This window comes from Lepisosteus oculatus, chromosome 22, assembly GCF_040954835.1.
Source record: "Lepisosteus oculatus isolate fLepOcu1 chromosome 22, fLepOcu1.hap2, whole genome shotgun sequence".
NCBI classification, from domain to species: domain Eukaryota; kingdom Metazoa; phylum Chordata; class Actinopteri; order Semionotiformes; family Lepisosteidae; genus Lepisosteus; species Lepisosteus oculatus.
In genome coordinates this window covers 10,833,657-10,861,235 of record NC_090717.1, presented here as the reverse complement: position 1 = coordinate 10,861,235, position 27,579 = coordinate 10,833,657, and the positions used below count along the sequence as shown (strand labels likewise).

At 39.6% G+C, this 27,579-nt stretch overlaps 1 long non-coding RNA gene across 2 annotated transcripts in view; it reads left to right on the top strand.

The window, feature by feature from the left end:
• The window catches only part of LOC107079752 (uncharacterized), a 196,206-nt gene that overhangs the window by 33,762 nt on the left and 134,865 nt on the right, over window positions 1-27,579 (top strand). The window contains exon 3 of one of the 2 annotated variants that reach the window (XR_011182979.1): window positions 10,606-11,857. The exons of the other annotated variant lie outside the window; for it this stretch is intronic. This is a non-coding gene — a long non-coding RNA (uncharacterized lncRNA). Of the gene's footprint in view, window positions 1-10,605; window positions 11,858-27,579 lie in introns of those variants that run through there. 2 annotated transcript variants of the gene reach the window in all.

Genomic DNA, 27,579 nt, shown 5'->3' with positions numbered 1-27,579 from the left:
GGAAATGAGTCAGTAATCATTTCCAGAAATTACCTTCCGTCCTCCTCTCTTCAGCAGACACTTAGCCCCCCATTCATTAGGGACTCTGGCCTGATTAAAGCATTTCGGCATGAGAGCTGAGCCCGCAACAGAAACTTGGGGCTCCTGGAGAGGGCATGGGCTGGGGAGCGGGAGGGGGTACAAAGGGGAGCCTCTTACCCCACCTCCCATTCCTAATCGCCAAAGCCACTACACTGCCCCACTACCATTATTCAAACTCCCTATTCAGGGGGAGAGAAACAGTGTTTCTCAAATGCTGCTGCTTAATTAGAGGGATGGTGCATCAGGGAACAAGGTAAATTACAGCACAAATGTGAAATCTCTTTACATTTTTTGATTCCCTTTTTATTTACTTCATTTTACTTCCTCCCTTTCTATGAGAGGAAGAGCATAGGAGAGTCTTACTTACAGTTTGACCTAGTACTAGTATACCTAGTATATTACCAGGATGTTATGATATCCAAGACCCTTACAGTCATGTCTGTATTGTTTTCAGGCTCCTTGTTGTGGGTCCACATGGTCATTGCTCATTAACCCATGAAACTGTAGTGAAAGAGAGCAGAAAGACATTCATGTTTTGAAACATCACCCTAACTTTGTGGAAAATCCACAGCATGCTTCAGTGTGGTAGAAAAGGGCCTCCTTTTTAAAATATATTTTTTATAGTGTTGTGATTTGTTAAGCTGCATGTTTTACTTGACTACAGTTTCCCCAGATATGCTTTCTGTTCCACCAGAAACAGGTGTTTTCAGCATTAGCATGACAAAATGAAACGCGTGTGCCTGGAGAATAGTAATCAGGACAAAGGTTCAATTTGTTCATCAAAAATAAAAATGGATTTAAACAAGCACGTTAAGAAAAGAAAAATCCACCCTTTCCTCTCAAGAGTCTTGAAAGCTGTGGATTATTTCACTATTTCAACAGGCTACTTATCATTGCTTATCCCTTTCCAATTACCTTTTTGACAAATTCCGTTCCTCTTAGAGAACATTTCTGTAGCAGAGACGCAAGTCGCTCTTGTTTGAACAGACTAAAATTTGGGATTTGAGTAATTGCTGTAATACCTTCTGCACTCACAAAGGAAGTGGAAGAGTGACGATCTCAAACGATTTCTATGAAAATGAGCCTTTTCAAAGGCACAGTGATTTGAAGAAAAGAAAAGGTAGGGAAATGATTAACATACTGGGTGAACGGAATAAGTTAACAAGCAGTCTCTTTTTTTTTCTTCTCTTCATGCTAATTGTCAAGGTGCTTTTAGTCTAATAGCCTCTCTGAGCTTGGACAAAATAATTTCTAATTTTTTAACTGAAATCAACCTTATACACTGTAAATCCTAGATGTGAATTACAGCTGCTTCTGTTTGGAAAGTCTCAACGCAATACAGCCTATTGCACTATCCCAGGTTACAGAGCAGCGCTACATGCTGGATGGGATGCCAGTCCATTACAGGGTGCACAGTCAAGCACAGGCAATTTAGAGATGCCAGTAACATAGCCTGAATGTCTTTAAAAGGTAGCAAGAGCCTGAAAAGAGGTAGTCCACATGAACATGCAAATTCTGAAAAAGATTAAAAAAGTTTTAAGGGCAGTTTCTGTTGCCTCAAAGTTATATTTTGTTGCAGTATCTTTCATCTGTTTTCTAACTGCTTCATCCAGTTCATCCCCCCAGAGGCTATCCAGGCAAGCAGTGGGCACAAGGCAGGATAATCCCTTTACAGGGCGACAGTCTTTCACAGGATACGCACACTCGCATGTAGAGCCATTTTTCCTAAAAGTCGTTTAACCTACCTGTGTGTTTCTGGACTGTGGGAGAAAACCGGCGCACCCAGAGGAAACCAACGCAAACACATGGAGAACATTTAAAACTCTGTACAGATAATAATAATTGCTTAAACTTATATAACACTTTTTCTGGATACTCCACTCAAAGCGTTTTACAGGTAATGGGGACTGCCTTCCACCTGGAAAACCCCAAGTCCGATATTGAGCCGGGGCCTCATTGCTGTGAGACAGCAATGCTAACCTCTGCACCAACATGCTACCCTACCAATAAAGCAAATACATTTCCTATAAGGTAAATTACATTTATTATTCATGTTATTTATTATTACATTTATTATTATTAATCTGGCGGGCTGGCTGGAGTAATGTTTTACTGAAAATACTTAATTCTTTACAGGTATGTGAATGTTCATTTTTAAACGGCTTTTTCAGGACATTTAGGCTTCCATACTGAAATGGGTTTTGAGGGAATCTCTGTACCAGTGTAAGTCAACAAAGGTGCCGTATTTGGTCTGTAAAGGTCTTTGTTTCAGGACATATTTCATACTATTTCATTACATTGAAAGTTCTACTAATTCTATCCAATCCAGTTTTATGTAATCTAGTTTTATATTTGTATTCAGTTCACGCTTTATTATGTGCTGGAGGAGGTTTGTTTTATTGCACAGTTCAATACAACAAGGAAGACAAACATTACCAGCAGAGGAGACGGTACAGTAGTCTTACAGGCCTTAAGAGCTACTTTCTAAAGGCGATATTCCAGCCACGATTAAAGATTTCTTGAGTTTGTTGCTTTTACACCCATGGACACAGAGGCGTCTCCCAGATGGGATAAGTGTAAATCCACAATGGAGAGTGTGAGATATTTAAGTTGATTTGATTTGCTCTATTTATTTTGCTCCTTATTTATACTAATTTTATAAATCAGTCTTTTAAAATTAAAGGTAAGAAATGACTTAGAGAAAAATGTAAAAAATAGTTCTATCTGCATTAAATAGATATTTCCTAAGAAAAGTGTCTCAGTTATCCTTTTTGTATAAATGATGTAACAACATTTGTCTCAACTTTTGTCTGTGACTAATCAGACGTACTTGTAGTCATTGACAATATCTGTAGTCTGACTGTTAATTATGTTGGCATTTTTCCTAAAATCAGTGATCTTTTGTCTTGAAAAAACTCATCACACTGTTTGAAAAAATCATTCAGAATGGGCCCATGATTATTTTATGGGTCTTTTAAAAGTTGACCAGGGCTGTGTCATCAACAAATTTAAGTTCCAATCCAAATCAAATTGAGCCCAATGTATACAAATAAGCTCATTGAGAGAAAATGGCATGCAGAATTGTGTTAATGTGATGGCAGCACAAGTAGTCACTCTTAATAGGAGTCTATGGCTATCAGAATTGAGCCATCTTGTTACCCTGATGGAGCTACTTGTGTTAGATTAATTAGGTTCTGTAGAGTTACATTAATCCAGTATACAACGACAATGGGCAATTGCACGCAAACAATTTACTAGGGTTTTCAACAGCGATTAATAAAAACGTGAACATAGTAGCAGCACCAGCAGAGGAGTAATTGTTCCCTGGCCATATTTTCTACATGATCTTCTATAAGAAAAGCCACTCCCGACACACACACTGCAGTACGTCTCTGTACTAAAACCCAGGATGTGCTGACAAGGAGCCCCAGCATCATCCTTCGGCTGCTGTTTCTGGCTATATTGATTTAATTAACCTGAAAATCTTTGGAACTCACTTGCTTAAAGAAATGCTTATTGAGCTGTTCAATCGAAAAGGTCTACCTAATGAACTGGAAAACTCTCCCCAGCCCCTGTCCAAGGATCCAAGTAGATTACCTGCTGCTTGTCATCTCCTTTTTCTACCCTTAATTTTGCCTTCAGGTTTATATTGTACCTATATTAAATGTCTGTGTATATGTTGTGTACAGTACAGTACATAGAGGAAGATTACTGAGGATTTGATTTAAGAAATTCTGTTGGGTTTTCTTTTGTTTTGGTTCTAATAATTTGCAATCCAAGAACAACGCAGTTCATGCACGTAAACTTGGCTTAACCGGTGCATTCGTTGATGCATGCTTAAAATGTGAACAGCAGAAGAAACACAAAAGTCTCGAGTATGAATTACACATTAAGAAATTAAGAATTTATTTAGGTCTGTCACTTCTCTTGTCATTACTTAGAATACTTGGAGAATTGTATTTTCCGTGAGATTTAGCCATTGATTACTTTGTTAAAACCAAGTGAAAAGCCCTCTGCAAGTAAGCACTTTACTAGTGCGCATTATGGAGCTATAGCTTTTAGTGAAGTCTGACCCGTTAACTACAAAACCCCTGAGGTCAATTAAAGATGTGTACTGTACAGCTACCCTTCTTAATAGAAGAGTCTTTTTCTCACTCCTTTCAAGTGCTGTGGACCTGGTAAAACTTGAGAGGCTGTGCATGAATGATTTCCACTATGAAATCCCCTTCAGAGTCAATCCGTTTCCTTCCTGTGATGTAATGATGGGACCTGCAGAGCAGAGAATGTCAGTCTGGTGGTTCGGATCATAAATCGTTGTCAAAAGTGTCTTGACTTCGTGTTTTCAAGTTTCCTGTTGTTGGAATGATTCGGTTTAGGTTCTTTACCTAAACATGTAAGTAAATGTTTACATGTAAGTAAATGACTAAATTAACTGTCTTTTACATCGTTAACAGCATAGCACAGTGGCACAGTGGTTAGTGTTGCTGTCTCACAGTGCCGGGACCCTGGGTTCAGTTCTGGACCTGCAGTGCTGTCTTCACAGAGTTTCTGTGTTCCCCCCATGTTCTTGTGGGTTTCCTCCAAGTGCTCTCGTTTCTGCCACAGTGCAAAGAAATGCTTGAAGGTTAATTGTCTTCTGAGAAATCTGATCCTGCTGTGGATGTCTATGTGTGCCCTGTGATGGACTGGCATCTCGTCCAAGGTGTATCCTGCCTTTTGCCCATGGCTTGACCAAATCTGTCTCTCTGCATTGGATAAAGCAGGATGGATGGAGTATATCAATTATGCTGATTGCTATGTTCTACTTGTACACTCAACCCCTTTTATGCTTTATCCCATTGTTTTTCCAAAGCCAGTGATGTTTTAGTTTTGAAGTGATTTAGTTAATGAAAAGAGACTTATGAGCTTCTGTGGAATGAAGATTTTCTAATCAAACATGTAAACCTACCTAATATCTTCATGGCTGATGTTGTGCACAATAATCGGTGACATTAAGAAATGTCACTGAGTGAAGATAGGCTTTGCAAATGGCTAGTATTGATTGCATGTTTTGTTCATGTAATTGCAACTTTGTATTGTCTGGTTGATTTCTGTTGTAAAATATTAAATACTGAATATACTGTACCTCTCTGATATCTTGAGACTATACTACTCGGATATGTACAGTATATATGATATCTGTCCCATCTGGAGCATCTGAAGTCTGAGAGAGTATGCTCTGTTAGTATTGGGTTTGAGATTCTGTTTTCTGACCTGCAGTATAGGTATACTAGGTTTATGTTACAAAGGAAGCTGATTCTTAGTCAACATGAAAAATGATAGAAGGAACATGAAATCCTGAGCAGCCAGATACTAGTATAAAGAAGATATACATTTCCCTTTTAGAACATTTAAAATTTGAATCTTTATATATTCCCTTCTCTGTGTATTAAAGGAATATGGGGATATTTGCAAATTAAAGTCTTAACCTTTGGAATGTAACAGTGACCTTCCATGTTTTGCTTGAGTTTTGCCAGGATGTACTGCGACCAAAAACCAGTAACACACTGCATACAAGTGGAGATGTTGTGTTACAGCAGGTTTTGGGCCTGTTTTCACAAGAAAGCATTTGTGTTTTATTGGTTACATCTGACATGGCAGGATTTTTTAAGACATTGTAGAAGTAGTGGTAAAAGAGGCCCATTTTATTACATAAAGAGCCTCTTGTGATCTTGCTCGTATTTGCTGGTGCTCTCTCATCACGTGACTTTGATGTCTTTACTTGCTCGGAGCCCTATGGCTGCCTTTACAAGCAGAGGAGAAAACGGGTCAGGACTCTACCATGAGGTCTCAGCTGGCAGAAAGACAGTGGCTGATCCCACTCCGCTGGAAGGAAGAATTAAGAGTTTTCACGCTGTATTCACAAACGCACCCAAGGCACGCGGGGAAACACAGATGCAACACTGAGCCAATTCTATCATGGCTGAGGCATGTCATGTATTTCACAATAGGGTCCATGTGAAGTTCTAAAAGGTGTTTTTGTGTGGTTTTTCTCTGTGGTATTTAACCTCTAAGAGTATTTAATTTAATGAGAGATTCAAAAGTGAATGTTGTCTGTATATTCAGTTGTTGGAAGATGTAGTACATAGCACAGGAACAATTTAGGTCTAGCGATGCATGAATCACCAGTTACTGTGAAACATTAGTCTATTGACTGGAGATTGGCTATTAGCACTTCGGTACCAACTGTAAAGATGAACAAGCATGATAGGGGTCAGACATATGGATGAAAACATGGATGATGTTAAGAAATGTATTTCCCGAAAAACTCATAACTAGCAGAAGTGAGGATGCTGTAAACATAAAGCCAATTACTAGATCAGGGGTGACCTTTCTTATAAATGTAAAGTTACCAAACACGACTGGCACCTCTGTAAGGAAGGGGTATGTGTTCACTTGTTGCATGTCATGTCCTAGGCTTTTCATATCTCACAGTTTCTACAGATCATACACCAGTAATTGGTTGCGTTTTCAAAATGTTAACAGGTATGCATGTTTGAAGAATATATATGCAAGAGACCCAGCAATCTTCTTCTGCTTCTATTAACCCAAACATCTGTCCAGTTCTTCCTAGAAGAAGTATTTTACTGAAGTACTATACGTTTATCTTTAATTGATGAGCGTTTCCATCATTGGCTGCGTAAGCCGTGGTGTGCATGAATTTTCCTGCTTCCCTTCCGGGTAGATTATTTACCGAGATGCCTGACTCTAACATTATTAATTTCTCCTCAGGAGACTTTTCACATCTGAAAGAGGAAAAGCTTTGTTAAGCCTCTCATGAAGCAGGAGCAACAACATGAGATTGTGCAAACCAAATATAATTCAAGAAATATTAATAAAAATTACTGAGACAGAGGCCTTATCAAAGTATCTTTGGAGTGGGAGAGCATGTACAACCCTGAGTCTTCTGAAACGAAGAGGCCATGCATTCCAGTTTTGCTTCCTATCGGTTACTGCTTTGTGTCTTTTCATGTGGTTTAGCTGTGGTTTTAGTGGGCACTAAAAACATACCGTTAAAGCCAGTTTTAAAAGTTCCTAAGAGCATTTTTCCTCTTGGGGGATGGTACTTTTAACCACGATCAGGTTTCATATGACATGAGTTCACCTGAGTAAAAGAATTAAAGTGCAGAAAAACTCCCACACATTGAGCTCTCCCTGTAATAAACCATCAGATTTATTGTTTTAAATAAAAGGTGGGAGGTGGCATACTGTATCTCCGTCTCTTGGGTCCTGTCATCTTGTGATGTAGTTACATATTTAAAAGTAACACTGGCAGTATTGTCTGCCCCCCAAGAATAAAATAATCCATTTTAAAAAGAGGGGTGACACTTCTCTGTGTATCATTAGACATGATTGCTGCTACTAATATATTTATTGTCTGTTTAGAAATTTTGCTTTTAATTGGGGGGAAAATGCACGTTACATTGCATTATCCTTACCTTATCGTACATTGTTTTTTTTACCCGAGAGATTTGGGGTTTTACATACCTCTTCCAAAGCCACTCTTTTTAAGAGTAACTTTCAACATCTGACTGAATGTTAGTCGCTCTAGTTAAGATGGCTTGTCGGTCTCCAGCGGTCGTGCTTCTTCCGTCCTGGAGAGGACCGTGGAGATCTGCTTCCCTCCACTCTCCTGCTGCCCCTGCTCTGGCAAGCCTGCAAAGGTCAGGCCACAGGCCACAAGCAGCTGAAGGAGGAGCTGTGCTTTCTTCTCCCAACATCTTGTAAAATTGATTTTTATTTGCACTTCTCGTCTTTTATGGTCCCGTTTTTGCCTTTGGAAGAGCATTTGAAAGCAGCAGGGAAAACCGTAAACAGAATCCTTCAGGGGCCAGAGGGTGGAGGGGGGTGGCATGAGACTTGGGGGGCGGGGAGTGGGGGCACCGAAAAGGTTAAGTTGAGAAAGGAAAGGTTAGCTGTTTTAAGGAGTGTTTTTATATAGTGTTCAGGATAAAAGTAATTAGTTAAGCATGAACTGACATGAGCTTTTAAAAAAGAGAGTTCAAGTGGACGTGAGCCATGTTTCTTTGGATTCTTTGCAAGGCAACAGAGGGAGACAGTTTCACTGCAGTAAAAGTGTACTCGTATACTCGTATTGTATCTAATAGTTGGGAAAGGGTGTCCGTTAAATCACATTGTTTTTTCAGTCCTTAAACACACTATTTTATCTGAATATATAAACTATGGTTTAGATGCACTTTCTGGATCCTTTCACTTTTTTGAGCAATTGCAATCACCGCAGTCAATCAAAATTATTCCAGTGCCTTTTTTAATCAAAAATATCATATCAAGGTATTTATTTTATGTCATACTGTAAACATAGTGTATAAAAGTCGCTAAAGCATACTAAACAACACATTTGGGAAGCAATTGGTTTACCCCTGTAGGCCACCATTGACATTTCTGAATTTTAAATCTATGTAGTATTTATTTTTACTTTGTTTTATTATTTGTAGATTAATTCCCAGCTAATTCTGACTTTCCAGACTGAATTCCCCTTTAACAGATTTTGTCCATTAAATTCAAAGCTTCTTAAAGCAAAAACAGTTTAACGGACCTTATAAAGGTGATTTGCACAGCACTGTGTTATGTTTTCATTTAAGCTGCATTTTCTGTGCTTTTAATAAAAAAATATATATATATTAAAGCATGCACAATTGGTATTATTATAGTAGATCATTTGGCATTTCAGGTAAGGATAAACACCAAGACTGGCCATTTATGCAACTTGAGTACTCCTGTGTTGTTTTCAGCAAAATTAGCTGAAAAATTGAATGGCAAAACTGAAAATTAAGTGCTTTTAGTTTTTTTGAGAAGGGGCATTGCTGAGACTACAGTATGTATCTTTGGAACATACAAGTCATCCTGAAATACAATATCAACCAATCTCTGTAGCAGAAACCTTTTTTAGCAGTCCAGGAACAGGCAAGTGTTTTACAAGATATATATTGTACATCAAGTGTTTTGTAAGTCATTGCAGATCACAGGGAGCCTCAGATGTGACTGGCCTACAGCTTTAAAAAGTCTGATATCAGCAGTCAAATATTTCTTATCAAATATTATATTTAATCCTGTTTTTGCATGGCTGTTATTTCACCTTATCATGGAAGGGGGAGTATTCTGTAAATTACTGCCGAGCAGGAATCTGCGTGCATTTACTCAGCAGCTTGGCACCCCTGTCCTGATGCTGCTGGAGCGCTGGAGAGAGACGAGTCCGCAAACAGAACAAACCGAGACATGTTTGAATGGATTACGACTGCGCTTGGCTCATCAATTGAAAAGCCTCTTACCGTACAGGACTCAGATAGCTTTGTTTACAGTAAGCAAGTTATCATCTTGACAAATCCAATCAAGACTCCAGACCTTCAGCCCCCCCGCCCCCTCCACACACACACACACCCCTCCCTTCCTATGGTGTATGTCTGCTGTTTCCTAGGTTGATTACTAAATCTGCTTGATACCACTATAATCAGGAGAAAATGAATCTGCATGATTACTTTATCAGCTGATCCAGTCCGATGGGATTCATTTGTTGAGGACATGTGGGGGGGGTATTTATGACACCCTGACCTTTGACCCTAAACTGCTCCTGGCTATTGCAAGCATGTGCCCCAGTGTTTCCATCATGCTGCCGAAATCATAGGTTCTCAGACCTCTCTGATCTTTCTGATTTTCTCCTGTACTCCAATCTCCAGTTATTTTTGGGAATTCCTTGTAGCTCTTTAGTGATGAGAGCCACTTCTTTCCTGCACATTCCCAGGAGAATTAAAGATGCGTGCGGTATACAGGCACTGTGTGCGCTCTGGTGGAGGGGCACACCCCGACTTTGTCTCTTTTTGTTGTGGCTGTCATTTAAATGGTTAAGGGAAAACATTAAGGACTATCCAAAATGTATAATTTTTTCAGGTTTACTGACCTGAAAATGTTCAGATTTATCTTATTTCTAACAGACGGGTCTAGTCTCGTGGATGTCTGGAGATGGTTCATACTGGAGATTTCCGGTTTCTTTTGGAGTATTTCTCCTCACCATTTCGTTAAAAGGAAGCGGCACTTCTGGTTACTTTCTTCTAACTGCATTCCTTCAAAGTGTCCTTCCGTTTTATCTTCAGCAGTTGAATAACTGGAGAAAAACCCCTCCTGCCAGCACAGTAGAGACAAATAATGTGAAAACTCCTCCTCCAGGACGTATTCTGTCTCACCTTCTTGATTCTCCTCCACACTGAGATGAGACTGACCCAGACCTACCCAAAGCCTGTGGGGTTAAGCCAAATATGCAGCAACAGTCACAGTCCGCTTATGTAAGGGGTGTCTGCAGGATAGGGCCCTCCTTCTCTGGCCTTTCTGGGGCACAACACCTTTAGTTATTGATCTGTCATAAAAAAGGGGAGCTCATACCTGTATCCCTTTCTCCTGAACGCTGGCATGGTGGTGGAATATTTTGTCAACAGGGACGTCATACATCCATTTTCTAATCACTTCTTCCAGCTCAAGATCCTGAGGGAGCCGGGGCCTTTTTCCAGCAAGTGGTTGGTGCCAGGCTGGGTGCCCACTGAACGAGATGCCGGTCCACTGCAGGGCGGACATACACACGTTCACACCTACAGTAGGACCAATTCATCTGCCAGTGTGTCCTGGGACTGTGGGTGGAAACTGGAGCTCCTGGGTGAAATCGGCTCAGACCTGGAGAGAACATGCAAGCTTCCTGCAGAGCAGCATCCCCAGTCCTGAATAAACCAGTGCCCCAGTGCTGCAGTCTCCTCTGTGCCAGCATGCCACCCAGCAGGAACATCATCGTTTTTAATTTGGTGTATTTAGTTATGGAGACTTAAAAATACCGTAACTTTACCGTGAATACACCGAAGACCAATCCCAAACGAAAACTGAAATCTTTGTCATTGTAAGTTCCATAGTAACAATCCACTGATTATTGCTGATCTCGTACCCTTCCCCTGTGTACGATAACCACAGAAAGCCAGAAACACAGCCCAGTTTTATTTTTTTTTGTGTGTAAATCTCGTACGTAGCACCATTTCCATTTCAGGCCAATTTAATGTAAGGTGATCAAAGCATGAGAGAGAAACGTTTTTTTAGGCTTGCTACAACTTGCATTTTGATCAAATTAAAAAAAAAATCACTGACAGTCCAGTTTGTGTATCTGAACCAAATGTTGCTGGGGAAAGTCTTTAACTGGATTAGTGGCCAAATGATTCAGTACACCGCGATGGCTGCCAGGCTATACTGTACATGCAAAGCTCTTGCCAAAGGGAATGCCCCATTTTGTTTTTGTTATACAATGTGTGCATTTCGGTCTGTCAGTCAGTGCTGTAAGTTGTTTTGCCATCAATTACAGACCAGCTTCACTGCCAGGGCTGAACTTTGGCCTTGTAGTTCAAAGCCTGTCAGTGAGACATGCTGTTGAAAGCTTGTTGTCTGTTGTGTTCAATTAAGCACAAAAATGTACATGCAATGTCAGAACTGCCACCAGGAGGGAAAAAAAGAGGAAAATCAACGTTTGGTTGTGTTGATGTGCAAATGCCTTTCTCAGCCTTAGCAAAGGATTGCAGGAGCTAACCATTGCTAACAACTAAAGGCAGAGCTGAACAGGAGACATATGTGAAATGTTAATTTAATCAGATTTGGCTAAATCACGATAACCCAAATATTTTTCCCTATTTTAGCATCTGCAGTTTTTGTTTCACAAAATATGTAGATACGACATGCTTCTTTAATAAAGAAAAACTTTCTGCAGTTTGCCACATTTGTTTTGCATTTTTCCATTTTAAAAAATAATTTGTATTTATTGTATTTGTACAAGATTTTTTATTAAGTTGATTGTGGTTTGGGCAGCGCGGTGGTATAGTGGGTAGCACTGCTGCTGTGCAAAGCTGGCCCCCGGGGTTCAGTTGCAGACAGGGGTGCAATCTGTGTGGAGTTTGTATGTGTTCCCCTTGTTCACGTGCGTTTTCTCCCACCGTTCAAAAACGTAGTGGTAGATTTATTGGCTTCTGGGAAAATGGGCCCTGGTATGCGTGTATTTTTGTCTGTCAGTGCTCTGCAGTGGACTGGCATCCCATTCATAGTGTGTCCTGTATGCGTTTCTTGCCCAGACAGGCTCCGGCTCACCTGTGACCCCAAACTGGGTGAGGCAGTCAGAAAACGAATGGAAGGATGCTTCCTATTCATGTATTTCCTCTTTTACCTGTGGCCATGTTTTTAATATAGTTTATCCTGTCTGTTTCCCGGTAAAATCCTCGACTGTTGCATTAGCAGTGCAGTTTTGAACTCACCGAAAAGATTAATTGTAATGATTTGTTGTGTTTGTATAGCACTTGGCATCTAAAAGGACCCTAAAGTGCTTTACATATACATATAGATACTCTTCATCCACCACTGGAAAGCAAGACCCGCCTGGGCGATACCTGGTGGACATTATTCTCCAGCAACCCCGCTGCTCAGAAGATCATGCAGCAAAGTAGCAAACTGCTTCACCAGCTGAATTAAGGAGGTGGGGGCTTTAGACAGGTCACCTAACCTCAATGCCACTTGTTCTCCATTCCTACAGCTGTGCAGTCCATGGCACAAGCGGGCTAATGACATACAGTGTGCAGACTCAGACTGGTCCACACACTCATCCTGCGCTCTGAGCAAACCTCTGTAATTGCTGAGCCATTTAGTTGTCGTTTAGAACTTATCACATCAGGCTCTCAAACTTTTGTCTGAAAATATTTTTAATTAGAGGCTACTATTTTGGCACATAATGGCAGCTAAAACTGTGAGGAAAAATAAATTATGTTTGCACTTAATTCAAGCTATTTTATTCATCCCTAAAGGGGGCATTTTAAGCAGCAAGCAACACATTCCAAATAAAACTGGTGCAAAATATATCGCAGCATTTCCAAGAATGTGGCTTGTATTCATATTGCTCCCTGCAATGTGTGTTAAACAGACACGCCTTTCAACTGCTACCACAGATGTTACCCTTTCTGTATAATAGTGACATTTAGTAAGTGTTTGTAAGAACTGTTACCACTGATGCAGAGTGAGGAAGGAAGATTAAGCTGGGAGTTTCACCCTTTCTCAAAGAAGTCTTTGACAGCACAGTGCAATAATGATCAGCATAGAGTGTGCTCATGTTTTAATTTTGTTATTGAGGAGGTGCGCGCATTCATTGAAATGTTAAAGTGGATGAATGGAGTCTCAGTGATGACTCGGATCACACAGTTCTAATTGATATGTTGAAGAATGAGTGTTCTTGACCAACTGTGTGGAAGATAGGCATTCTTGCACAGCTACGGAAGCAGGAGCACTTCACCTCCATCTCTGAAGCACTTCCAGGTCAATGCTTTAAGCATTTGTTAGAACAAACAACAGTACAGAGGGGCACAGCTGCTCAGACACAGCCCCTAATCCCCCTACCAGAAATAAACAATTTCGCCAAGTCCGCATTCCAGTGTCAAGAGATAAACCAGAGTCATTCAACAATTGTGTGCTTTGTCTTTTCTGTTTTGCTTCCTGTAGATGGAAAGAGCCAGTATTACAAGCTACAGTCAGGCATAATGCCAGCAGGTGGCATGAGTTTCCTCTGAGATTCCTGCACACCTCTTTGTGGACCTGAGCACCCTACCTATCTAATCTGTGTTGGTTTCATAGGCTCCAGTAAGCACTTAGACTGCAAAACTTTTTTCCCTTTGCAAAACCTTGCGGCCAAAACGTTGGCCAGTTGTGGGTGTGAGTCACATCATGTCTTTTTTTCATTAAATACCTGAAAGGCATGTGATGGGCATGGACAATGCTAATTCTCAGGCAGAAGTTTGTGATCCCAGGATCAATCTGAATGATGAACAAGCCAATTCTATTATTTGTCCTAATGAGTCTCCTATTCAATTAATTTGGAAAATAAAATTGTTTTATTACATGCCAAATACTAATTACAGAAATATATTTAAAAGAAGAGTGTGTGCGAGGGATGGTGCCACAGTCATTAGCTTTACTACCTTGCAGTACTGGGGCCCTGGGTTCATTTCTGGGCCTGGCTAGCTATCTGCATGGAGTTTGTATGTTCTCCCCGTGTTCATGTGGGATTACTCCAGGTGCTCTGGTTTCCTCCCACACTCCAAGGACTGGTAGATTAATGTGCTACTGGGTAAACTGGCCCTAGGGGTGAGTGTGTACAGTACGTGTCTGTGTCTGGCTGCCCAGAGATGGACTGGTGACCCATCCAGGGTGTAATGTGCCTCGTGCCCGTGGCTTGCTGGTATAGGCTTCGACTCCTTCTGATTCAGGGTCATGGGGAAGTGGTTAGAAAATGGATGGATGGAAGAGCAGATTGTGTAAAACTGGATAAGGTCCTGTATAATCTGTTCATACTGTTTGTTGACACTGTCCTATTATCATATTGCATCATACACTGGTATTAGATCACTATTATCACTGTTTGTTGTTCTTCATGAAAATCTTGTTCAGACATCTGGAGGTCTGACTGTATTACACAGTGTATTTGTCATTTTTAGTGAGTACTGTAGTATATTACTTGCTGGTTAGTCAAGCAGACTCATTGCATATATGTCTTTACGTCTGATATGCTGTGTATTACAGAATCACAACTGCTAACCCATCCAAACCCCCTCAGCTCACCTCCAGTATGTAATTCTTTTCAAATCCAAGGTTTCATTTAGGAGAAAGATTAAAGAAGATTTGTGCGAGGATTAGGCCAGCATCATCTCCCTGACGGCCTGCAAATCTACACTTAATCTGTCGTTATACCTTTCCATGTGCTTCTTCAGTTTAATTTCAAAGAAGGCAAAAGGAGAATAATAATGGTTCAGAGTCATGTAATCTTTCAACTCCATGACAAAGATCTTCCAATGACAGACAGTAATACTTAGGATTAGAGACGGTCACCCTGATCTTCCTCTTTTCACATTTTATTAATCTGGTAGGGTTGTTGCCATTCCTGATTTTGCAAGGACAGGCTTGGACTCCATTATAAGGGCAAACTTTTTTCAAAGCAGGGCTAGCTGGCTGTTTTAGGCAACGTAGTAAGAAACTTTCTTTAGAGATGCGGGTATTTACCACTCCAGTGTTTGAGTAATGTTAGGTATTAAAGTCATCGAGCATTGGTAAAATTTTGTTTTTTGCCGTTTCTACAAACTAAGTACCTATAGGTATAATAGAAATACTGGTCTTGCAAGTGGCTCATCCTGTGATGTTGTTGTTTGCTCAGACTTCAATCCAGATATAGTTCGAACTTATCAAATGCAAGGGGATTTGGGAGGATCCTGGATTCATGCACAACAGTGGCAGCTGTGTCTTATTGAGCTTACAATGTGGTTAGCTACAGTAGGACAGCTACATCCTCTACTAAAGAAGAACACTGATCCTAATTAATAATTTATTTAACTATTGCTATTACAAAACTTGCATTTGCACCTATTTATAAGTGGGGCAGTCTGAGATGTAGCACCAGTGCTAAAACCTGTTTTCTGAACCCGCCAGCCTTCAAGTTTTGACTTCAAAAACCTAAGCAATGTTCCACACTGCTGCCTCACAGGAAATGTGCTCTCATCACTGATAGAAGTTCAGGTAAAAACTTGAGATGATAAAGTTGAGATGTTAAGTTTTTACTTGCTGGAAGGCTCTTATGCTTCATGCTTATGCTCCATATGATGGATGTACATACTGTAGTCTTTCTTGTGCTGGTACAGGGCTTGAGCAGAGGTGTTCAGCAACAGCAGGCTAGGAGAATTACAGAGAAAAAAAAAACAATTCACATTCTAATGACAATTGCAGTATGTTTTTGGTGTACTTAAAAGACCCAATTTAATTAGTTTCAAAGTCAACATTTAGGCTTCAGAGAAAAGGCAGAATAGACTGTCCACCGTCAATTCCAAACTGGGGGTAGAAATTTAATTGGTGAGTCCAAATTTGGAAACCAATAATTGAAAGAAAGCACCATCTTAAATGTTGCAAATCTGTGCAATATGCTTTTTTTAAATTGTGGCGGTCCTTCAATATTTACACTTAAACACCAAAGTTCTACCCCTGTTTGTTACAGAATATGCTCCTCACTGAGGAGTGAGGTTGTCATGGAAGGTGTAGTTTTAAGCACCTGGAACATCGCAAGCTCGGTCTGTGGACAGAGCTGATAGTACTGTGATAATCAGTGGAGAATTCAGACTTCTGACTCCCACTTGATCATATGGAATAATACACTTAAAGGTTTGACATGGCAGTCTGTGTGAATGCATCTTTTCTGGAAGTGGCTACAACAGCAGTTCTCCTTGGTAATTTGAAGTATGGCTTGTTGAATTAAGAAGAGAAGAGAGGCATTCATTTCCAAAGCATAGTTGCTTAGGGGAACTAAGACTGCCCTCTAAAGCAATTACAGAAATCTCTATTTCTTTAATCATCTAAAATATCTTAAAGAGTAGTCAGCTAAATGTGACCTTCCCACATGTAATCATTTGCACCTCAGGAGTTTTAAAATTATTGCTCCATTACTTTAAATACAGTATATTTTTTTAGTAACAGACTATCAAGGGCAATATTTTCAGCAGAATATTAGACACTTTCATTCCCTAGTGTCAGGCACTGAATGCAGGGAGAGCTGATGGTTGATAACACAAGCCTGTAATCACCAGAAAGGCCTGCTTTTCTCAGTATCAGTGAAATCATAGTGTCATTTGATTCCATGGAAAAGCTCTTCAATATACCTATAATTTAATCTAAAGAATCCATCAATGCTTAAGTTTATTAATGGACTGCTTTCCTGAACTTGAGTTATCACATCAAAATACTACTATCTAAAATGAAAATGAAATGCATTAAACAGGCGAAGTGTGCATCAAATTCTGAACAGCCCTTTACCTTTAAGATTTCTAGTTCTTTTTTCTCATTGTGAAGATGTATTATTTTTTCATATCAGGGCCTATGTTTTAGAATCCAAGGCTCAACATTAGTTTGAGGTCAGCAGTATGGCATTAATGGTTAGAGCTCTGGACTTGTATCTGGAGGTCTGTTGACTGAAATCCTGTGAAGGGCACTGCTAAGAACAGAAAGGTTATAAACGAGAGGAGGGTATTCTGACCACCTGGTAGGAAGTTAACTGATCCAAGAATTTCATTCATCCATTTCTAGAAGGAAGTCAGGGCTTAGGCTTTGACAACTTGGATGGGTAGCGTGTTTCTTCCATCCACTATCCTTTGGGTAAAAAAATGCCTCCTGTTCTCCATTTTAAATGCACTTCCTCCTAGTTTTTACATATGAAACAACTTTTAACTTCAGCTGATTTATTTTTAAACATCAGGTAGTTATGCACAAAGCTCCTTCATGAAACTAAAAATCCATTGATGTCTGCAGAGAGGAAAGAACATCAGATATAGTGTACAATACTGTAAGTCAGAGGGATGGTCCCATTGCTGCCTTGCCCAGCAAAGCAAGGTTTGCTCAGATTACTGAGTTCAAATGTAAGTCAGTTTGGATAAAAGTTTCAGCTAAGTAAAGTTAATATAAATTTAGAAGGCTGTACACTGCATAAGTTTCATAAGCTCTGGAAAGATTCCAGGAATAGTGCAACTGCTGTGTTACATACTAAAAGTATTTATCCTTGGTATCTAATAACTCTCGTGGGTTAAGCCATACTTACAGTGATTGCTTCTCTCACAGAATACCTCCTCACATTGAGAGGTGCAGTGAAGCTGATGTGTTGCCTGAGATATAAGCATGTTGCTTAGACTCCACACTGCTCTGGAGGATGTTGGCTTGTTCTAACACACCTTTACATGGCATCCAGCAACAGCTGGCAGGATTCACATGACAAAACCTCACCACCCACTCTAGGCAGGGACTTTTACTGGCTCAGATGCTGGGGGGGGGGTTGAATTTCCCAGTAGCACCAGCATGTCTTCCTCCAGTTATGGCTTCAGCTTCAGTCACAAGATGGAGCACCTAGGGATTGTTCCAAGGAGGGTTGAGGAGAGAGTGATGGCTGCTTAGATGAGTTAATATGCCAAGTTTCTGACGGAAATTCATTGGGATCTATTGACCTTCAGGTCAGAAGCATCCAATCTAAGTCTTGCACTGACCTGGATTTCAATTACTTAAATTCAGGTCGGTATGTGCTTATTGAGGCATATTCTTTTTTGTGGTACTGAATAACTAAAGATTTAAAAGCTCTTTAAAAAAAGGAAATTGACAGCCCTTGTCTGTTTGAACATCTTGTTAATAGGAGGCTGACAAACGTTGCTTTGCCAGATAGCCATGCCTCGTGTGTAATGTACTTGTTTCCTTGTGACTTGTCAGGGGAGAGCTAATAAATAGATGGACAAACTGTCACCTAAAATAAAGGAGCAGCCCCATTTTAATAATGGAGAAATGGCTGTTCCAGGCAGCACAGAGGCAAGAAAGTGAGCCAAAAATGTAATTATATGAAAGTCTTTTTGCTTGAGGATACTAGCTCAAAGGGCTTCGTTCCCAAGCCACTGGCCCAGGTACGAACAATAGCCAAGGTCAGTGTTTCAGCTTTCAGCTGTTAGCTGAGCTCTTGGTAGTTGATACAAGCACCTGCCTTGTGTAACAGTCATTACCTAATTGGAGTTCCCCCAGGGATCAAATCTATACGTACTTGCTGAAATGATGTTGGCATATGTTGCTCTTGGTCCTGAATAAAACACAAGGGAGCTGATTTGAAAAGAAAAACAGAGTGCTGGCTGAAAAAAAGAGCTTTGCGAAGCTTGCTTTTGAGTTTTTGTGAATGTGAAGCAAACAAATGAAACTTCGTGGTTTAGAAAGCACACCTAACCCTTCAAAAAGAACCTGCCTTAGAACGCAGAGGTACGTGTACTCAATTTGTGCTTTTATTTATCTGTAATTTAAAAGGACGTAGTAAATCTTTAGGGTCGGGGAACTTTCTTCTGGCAAATGGAGGTGGCTTTAAATATCTGAAGCTTTTTTTTCCCCCTGAGCTACCTGCTCTTTCAGAATGCAGGCATATTCGGTTTCAGTGAATGACGTAGGGTTGGGCAGCCCTTGTCTTCCTCGTCTACCACACCAAAGAAGCACTGTGTGGAAAAATACTTTTGCCAAGGGAGAGGAAAATAACACATTTCCTTGATGGAACACAGCATAAGACCACGTACTGTACTTCAGACACGAGTGACTATCGGTTTAGATTGTATGGTTTGTCAAAAGCAATCAGTGGATCTTTTCAAACTGCAAACGTAGTCTGTAGGCAACAACAATCGGACCAATTCTGCAATGACAGGCAGTCTGGGAGCAATGCGATGGTGCTCTTGCTGCCTAGCCACAGTACTGCAGGGATACTTAAGCTAATCACTAACAGCTAAGCAGTGATTAAGCTGCTTGCTTTACTACTTAAGGGAGAAAAATGATGAGCTTCTTTGAAAAGCCTGCCCAGTCCATTCCAATGCAGAGCCCATAGATCTTCATCTAAATCCTGGACTGTATTGAATGAGAGAGAGTTCAGCAAATCATTTCTAACCCCTCTCCTCCCCACACACACACCTCCTTGCCTCCAACCCCCCAAAAACCTACACACATTAAATATTTTATTACACAGCCAAATCAATTGAGGCTTATCAATAACAACTAGGGTGTAAATCACTGGGTTGAGCAGAAAAGGGGGATGAGGTGGGAGGGGGGTGCAGGTCCCTAGAAATCAATTTTCACACATTAGAACTATTAGCTTATTGAGAGGTGGGTGACAGATTGGCCCTGGAAGCAAAGGGGAGCAGTACCTGTGAAATATAAGTCTTTCCAACTGTGTATTGATGAGATGGGCTCAGAGTGGGGAGGGGAGGTAGGAGGGGGGGAGGAGGGACTGTCTTGATTAATGGAATGTGTACAAAAATATAAGTCACTGAGACGCAGAAGGGAAAGACAGGGCTTAGCACAGCGAATCAGCAGACTTAGTAGGGCGGGCAGTGCCTCCCTCCCCCAGCACAAACTTAATTTAAAGTGCTTGCGGAGTTCTAACTGCTAATAAACTTAATGCAGTAATTTAAGGGAAAGCTATAAATGAGAGCGCTTTCCATCTGATAATTCAGCCACCCCGACGCAAGGGAAAGCATCTCCCTGCCTGTGGCTTCATCTATCACAGGGGACAATAACCTAATTAAGGGGGTAAGTTTGATTTTTGTTTTTTTTTCCTTTGCTTGGAGATGAAAGAGCAATGTGGCTGAATTACAAGCCAGGATTAGTCTAAGGTACATTATTATTTTGGAACTGCTTCAGCCTCAGTGTTAAAAAAGCAGAATAAAGCCATGTGATGTCATCTCGCTATAGTCTCCACTAATTCATCCCCTAGATACCTATAACACTGGTCAAGTGGTGTAATCTGTATGTACTTGTGAAAAGTGGCCTCTGCAGTGTTTCTGGCTGCACTGCTAGTGTGTTTCCAGGACTGACAGTGTGCCCCTTGTTGGCTCATTACACCACATGTGGGATAATAATCAAGCAGAATTCCACTCTAGCAATCATTTGTACAGTATTCATCTCTTGATTTTAAATCACTTGGAGCAAAAAATCAAGCTTTTTCATTCCCAGGAGCCATTTCCCTAGACCTAGTGCCCACACATATACTGTACAAATCATCCAATCAGTTTTGTTCACTATATAGTGCTTTCAATCCCAAGCATCCTCAAGGCACTTTGCCTAATTTATATTTATATGATAAAAATACACTGCAGTTTACAGAATATACAAAAAAAAAAACATAACTAATTGAGGAATTAAAAGAGAGAGACTAAGGTTTAAGGGTCACCTCAAACATACATTAAGAAGAGATTTAAAAACATTGAGAAAAGCTGTGTTTCTAATATGGTCTGGAAGATTGATTCAAAGATGAGGGGCTGCCACTGAACAGGCTCAGTCCCCTAATGTACAATATGAAATCCATGGAACATGAAGGAGCCTCAGATGACAAATCCAAGGACTAAGACCGGAGCTGCCAGCGAACTTGCCCCATTTCTCTAAAGAGCTCATGACTTAGTAATGAAACCTGGCGTGACTTCAAATCCGCATGGTGTTGAGCTATGAGATCTCTTCTTTTACACCAGCAACCTTCAACGCAACCTGGATGAGGGGCAGCATAATCTTTTGCTTATTCTTTTAAAGTGCCATTTTCTAAGGGACTGTCAGTTATATATAAATAGTCAGACGTTCTGTACATTCTGTATATAAAGTTAGGTTGAAATATCTTCCTATAATCTTAACCTAATCTAACGAATTGTCAAATAAGTCTCAAGGTGTGATGCTTTTTTTTAAGGAGCACTAAATCCATCCATCTTCTAACTGTGTCACCTAATTCAGGATTGTGGGGGAACTGGAGCCTGTCCCAGCAAGCAATGGGACAATTAATAAATCCAAAAACCATTAATATTGCACACAAGAGGAGGTCATTCAGCTCTTCTTGCCCATTGCTTGGCCTCAGTGTTCATGACACTGATCCACAAGCTTAGCGATATCTATCAGCTACTTCCTTGAAGGAGCCTGACCTGTCAGCTACAGCAGCATGAAGGACCAAGAGCTGTGTAGGAACATATATTTTATATACAGTAGGTTTGTTATTTCTGAAGACCTCATGTGGAGAGCCACTGGTCTCACCCTGAAGTGACAATTGGAGGGTTGTGTTTGTCAATTCAGCTCTGTTTGTAAGGAATGGGCGAAGGATTGGTTGAAAAGCACCAATGGCATGCAACTGAAAGAATAATAAAACATTTGGAAATTTCCTGTTATTTAATAACATACAGTAGGTTTTTATTTTCCATTGTCAGACTGATAGAGTTTGACAGTTGAAAGATATCTAATTTGAAGAGAAAACCTCTCCTGTTGCAGCTGATTAAGTACTTTTTTCCATAGAGCTCCGGTTGGCGTTGTCTTGCTCTTCCCACCTTTCAATGACAAGTACTAGTTAAAACAAAGTCTGATTTGTTTTTAAAGTCCAAAGAAAGGAGTAAAAGAATGCAGAGGCATTATAATACTGTTGTGACGCTATCATTTAGTTTTCTTCATCCTTAATAAAGAGAAACAGGCCTTTGTGCATGTTAAGTTAACAGAATAATAGAAGGCATGGCTTCACAAGAGACAAGCCCCGAGTGATCTAGATCCTCAATTTGCATTTTCAGCTGGTACTTTTTAAAATCGCCCAATTTTAATGAAGGAATGTTCTTGGACTAAGTACGAGAAAAACAGTGGGCCCAGAAATGAATTTGAATGCATCTCGTGATTGACGACTAAACTTGATGTTTGGATGCAATCAATCCACTCATATGATATTAAATTAAGGTGTAAACAAGTTGTATATATTTAGATTTGTTGTGTTTTCTCTCTTCTCTTTTCAGCATGGAATAAACCTATTACTTTTTCCTTTGCAGAATATGCATGCTGATGCAGCTTCTGAACTGAACTAATTTTAGATCCTGATCCATCCTACTTTTAAAATACTCTTGGGATACTCTTTGTTTTTTTGGCCACTTGTTTCTTTTATGCTGCAGACTTGTTTTATTATGCATTGATTTGCTTACAATATATATTCACTGCATACCTGATGCCAAATTTGTATTAAAAAAATAAAACCCATTCTTTTAATATGGATATTTAAATCTGTTAACTGCCCACAAACATAAGCACTTAAGTTAAAATGTTATTCATTGTTGAAAAATAATAGCACAGCCACAACAGTTAATTTCGCAAATTACTTTCAGAATCCCTCTCATTTTTAACCATGTCAAAAGGCTACAAAAAATTAATCTCTTCAGGAATGTAACTAAAGGACATAAATTGAGGCAGATTTTATTAGGTTTAAAATTTGCATTAAATCCTCGTCTGTTAGTCTGGCTGACAGAGTGACTGCAAGTTATAGGTGTCAAAGGTAGCTTAACAAGCTCATTGACTTTGAAAGGTGAATGTTTTATTCACCTGTTTTCTGCCCCGCAAAAATATAAATGTTCAGAATGCTCAATCCTATTTATGTACAGTATATGCTGTTGTGTTAGACGACTAGAAACGAAACCTTGGGGTTATCGGTTTTTATTATCTTATTTTTATAAGTAACTGGTCTGATTCAGCTGTCCATCTCTAATGATCTTCAGTCAGGGTGTTATTACACCTGCAACGACAGTTCAGAACAAACAGCGATATTTCCTTTCAGAAAAAAATGCCAGCCAACATCCAGAGGTCACCCCCTTTAATTTTCCCTAGCGGTTTCTAGCAGTTTCCCAGTGGATAGCAGAGTTTACACATCACCATTGAACATTTATTTCCGATGGAAGGGTTTACAAAGACTGAATACATTTTTCATGGAGGGGGAGTTATTGAAATCGTGCAGTATTTATGAGCGACTCTTGTGTATTCACAGGCAGTAGTTGACTTTATTGTACGGGTCATGAGAAGAGGTTCTGAATTTAGTCAACACTGATGTAGCGATTGAGCTTTTTCCACAGGCAGTTCCGAACATATTTGGACATTTTCACTGAGTGGTGTGTTTTGCAACACACTGTTCATAAATGCCTTTGTTGGAATTGTTCCATGGAAGATTGTGCTCGTAAATTGTACGGATTTATTCTGACATGTCATCAGCAGTGGAACAGCTCGTGTGTTCCATGCCAGAGGGGAGTATCTGTATACTTTTGGTGCTTCACTTTGGTTTTCTTTATTGAAAACAAAACCAAACAGATAAAATGTTGCTGGTGTTTTTATTTAATTCAAAAAGAACTTAATGTTAAAACTAGGCTCATCCTTTTTTATCGTCTGGCTTTACCTTCTAGTCAGCAAAGAAAGCAGAAATGAATTAGGGATTAAAGATTATTTGTTTTTTGTGTAAAAATACTGTAAGTTTCATGTGTATTTATGTATATTTATGTATTGTGTGTGTATATATATAAATGGAAGATTCTATAGGTATTAATATAGTTCACTTTATATATGATGCCAAAATAGAGTTAGCAAATTTACAAACACGGAAGAAACACCAATTGAATTGAATGAAATGAATGTATAAACTTCAGGAGTGGGTAAACACCTGCCTAATGCAGACAAGCTTTGTGGTCCACATGTTGCCAGTTTCAGCCTGGGTTTTGTTGCCTTCTGACTGTGGCACCGATTCCTTCCGTGTTGGCACAGAACTGAAAGAACACTGTTGTTTGGTGTTTGTAAAAGTGTGACCCCTGTGCATTGTTAGCTGACAGGAGTCTTGCAATGGTGTCAATAAGAGATGATCTGTTCCCCAAACTGGTGCTGCAGAGCCTGAGGAATCAAATAACTGTGGCAGGTGGGTGTGTCAGACATGTGGTTGTAGGTCTTTGTTCTACCTGTGCTGAGTTGTAGTTTTGAAAGTCACCTGTTAAGCAATTGGCAGTCATAGATTGGGTAGATGTGTAGCATTAATTAGTGAGATCAAAAATAGGCTAAAATAAAAAAACTTAAGCATTTTTATTGAATGCTTTCTAGCAGTCCCATGTGGTGGCCAAATATCACAGCTACTTGCTCATATGCATATCAACTGCAAATTGAATAAAGAAATCAGTTGAAAAGCATGCATCTTTTCACTCCCCACCCCTAGTACAAGCGTTGTGTATTAGCACAACATTCAGTGGCTTGCAAGTTAAAACCCAATTAAAAAACATGCTCCACACCAGCTGTTTGTTGAATATCAGGAGTTCTGTAAAAAATAAATAGAAACAATGACGCCTTTTTGTATCTGATTGTAAGGAGTAGATCACACAAAGCAAGTTGAAGGCCTCTTTAATCACATTTCTCAGTCTGGCAGGCCTTTCTAATATACAAGAGTAGTTTTTCACTGTTGGAAATGCCAATATCGTCTTTATTACTTGAAAGTGAATTGGATGAGTGGAGTTACTTTGGAAAATATCATCTATCCCTGGAGCCGAGCCCTCCGAGAGCCCCAACCTGTTTTTTCAGTTTTTAATAACCGCTGTAGGAGAGTTGGAAAAAGCACTGATCTGCACAGAGCGCAGTTGAAGCAAAGATCAAATGAATGCAGTCAATCGTTGATCAAAGATCAATGCAAAGATCTGCATTGTAGATACATTTTTGAGACAGCATGTGGACGTAAACGTGGAATCTAAATCTTTTGACTAGTATTGTGTTTTCCCCTTGCAAAATGTAATTCCTATTTCCTATGCAAACCTGTGGAAATCATCAGCATCAGGGAAAATTAGTTTACATCAAGAGTTTTCCTGGAAAATGTTATTGAATTAATTATGAATTAAATATGAATTCAAATACCAAACTGTATATGGCACATATGTGTATGTGTACATAATACTAAAGGTGAGAGTCTTGGCGTTAGGTATGACAGATTTTATAAACCATTAAGTGAAGAGGAGTGTCCGTTATCTTGTCTATACCTGCCTGTGCGTGTGAGTTGCTGCTCGCAATTCTTTTATTGTATTTTCTGTTTAGTTAGTGCATAGAACAAAGAACCTCAAAACAAATTTTGAGCCTGAACTCCTCTAATTTAGTTCGGTGATGCTTTTAAAAGATGTCTAAATTAATTTGCTGAAAGCCCTCAACCTTTTAAATGATGCACACAAGCAGAGAATACCAGGGCTTAAACAGTGACTTATATTAAATACCTAAATCCACTTGAACTGTTGACCTCGGCAAGGAAATTATGAAATACACAGATGAACAACTCCGCAGGGAAGATTACATGTATTTATATATCATGATATTGAACAAATGGATTTAGAGTGCGCTGTTCCACCCCAGCATTATGAATCTGGTTAGGTGGAGTCAAGGAGGATGTATACTCTGTTGGCACATTTGTGGCTGTGTCTGCTCTGATGTTTCCTAAAAGAAAAACCATGAGAGAATTAATGTTTCATCAATATACAAATAAGCCATTACCATTCTTATCTCTCTTTGTTCTCAAGATGATTCCTCTTTGACAGAAAGCTAGCTGAACATTTTCAGAGAGAAATGCTCTCTCTGTGAAATAAAAACAAAAATATCAAAAAGTAGCCCGGGGCACTCATGTGTTCGTGGCTTCCTGGCCTTTCTTTTCTTCTCCCTCTGGTGCAGCACGTATTAGAAGAGTAGAGTCTTAGAGTAGTAGAAGTGGACAACCACTTGAAACCACCACTTCCCGGTTTTCAGTTATCATTTGACCAATTGGATTCCACGAATTAGTCAGATGACTGAGGATGCAGCGTGGAGCAGTGGAAAGGGCTTTTGGAGTCCTAACCATGCGGTGGGTTCCAATTCAGATGTTGTTGGGATGCGGCTTTCTTACCTTGCTCAAGGATAATATACACACATTACTCCAGCAATTCCCAAACTGTATTAATGACTCTTCAGCTTATTACAAATGAGACTGTTTTAATTTGGCTTATATGATAACATTTAAAAAATATATAAAATAGCTTGTTCTTAGGCCATTTCTCTTTTTTCATGTGCTTTAGCAGTGCCTTTTTAGGGGCTGTCAGCTGGCTTTTATATAATACTGGACTGGAGATGACACAACATTGGTTCATTTATTACCTTCTACCACGCTACGAGAGCAGAAGTTAATCTAAGTGGAGTTCTTAATTTTCTTAATGTTAACGCAATGTTAACAAGATGTCAGGTAGAGTCCTGAATTCAGCACTCATGAATTATTGGGTTTAGTTTTCTGAATGCAATATAAAAGTAATTCTAGTCCAAATACTAGATTTAATATGAATGCATGTAACTAGCTTTATGTGATTTTCCCTTTTTCTGATGTCATGTATTTTTGTCTAATATTCCTTCAGATATAAGAAAAATTTCACTTGCTATTGAATATGTATTTAAAATATTTACTCTCTCCAGAAAAAATTGGGTTTGTCTCAAGTAAATGAGATCAGCTCCAATTTCACAACTTTTTCATTTCATTCATTTGCTTCGGTGTTTTGCATCTTATTTGGTTAAATTCTAAATCAATAACTGCTTGAAAACACCCTACGGGGTGATACGGGAAGTGTTGCCCTCTATATTATATTAAATGTTTGCGGGAAACAGCTGGCTTGCGTGGTTCTGCTCAAATTAATAAAATCCTTGGAAGCATATAAATAGTTAAAAAAAAGTTTTAGCAGCTTGAGAGTCCCCAAACACTATCATACACTGTGTACTTTAATCTCCTGTCACAGAAGGAAAAATTCAAAAAAGAATTTCATACTTTTTACTTTTTATCAAAACAAAAATAGACATTGTAGGATAAACTCATTTTAAGTAGTTCTCAAGCATGTAACCCCTTATGAATGAGAGTTTAGAGGTATGCTGTCCTTCTGTAGCTACATACCCATGAGTTATATTTCTCTTTTTGTTCTGAGAAATGTATTTTCCTTCTGTGGTTCAGCTTTTTAATTTTGCAGACTTGGCACCTGCTACAATAATACCCAACACGAATCAGTGACAGCAGCGTAGTACACTAACAGGGTTGACAGTGCTCTACTTTCAACG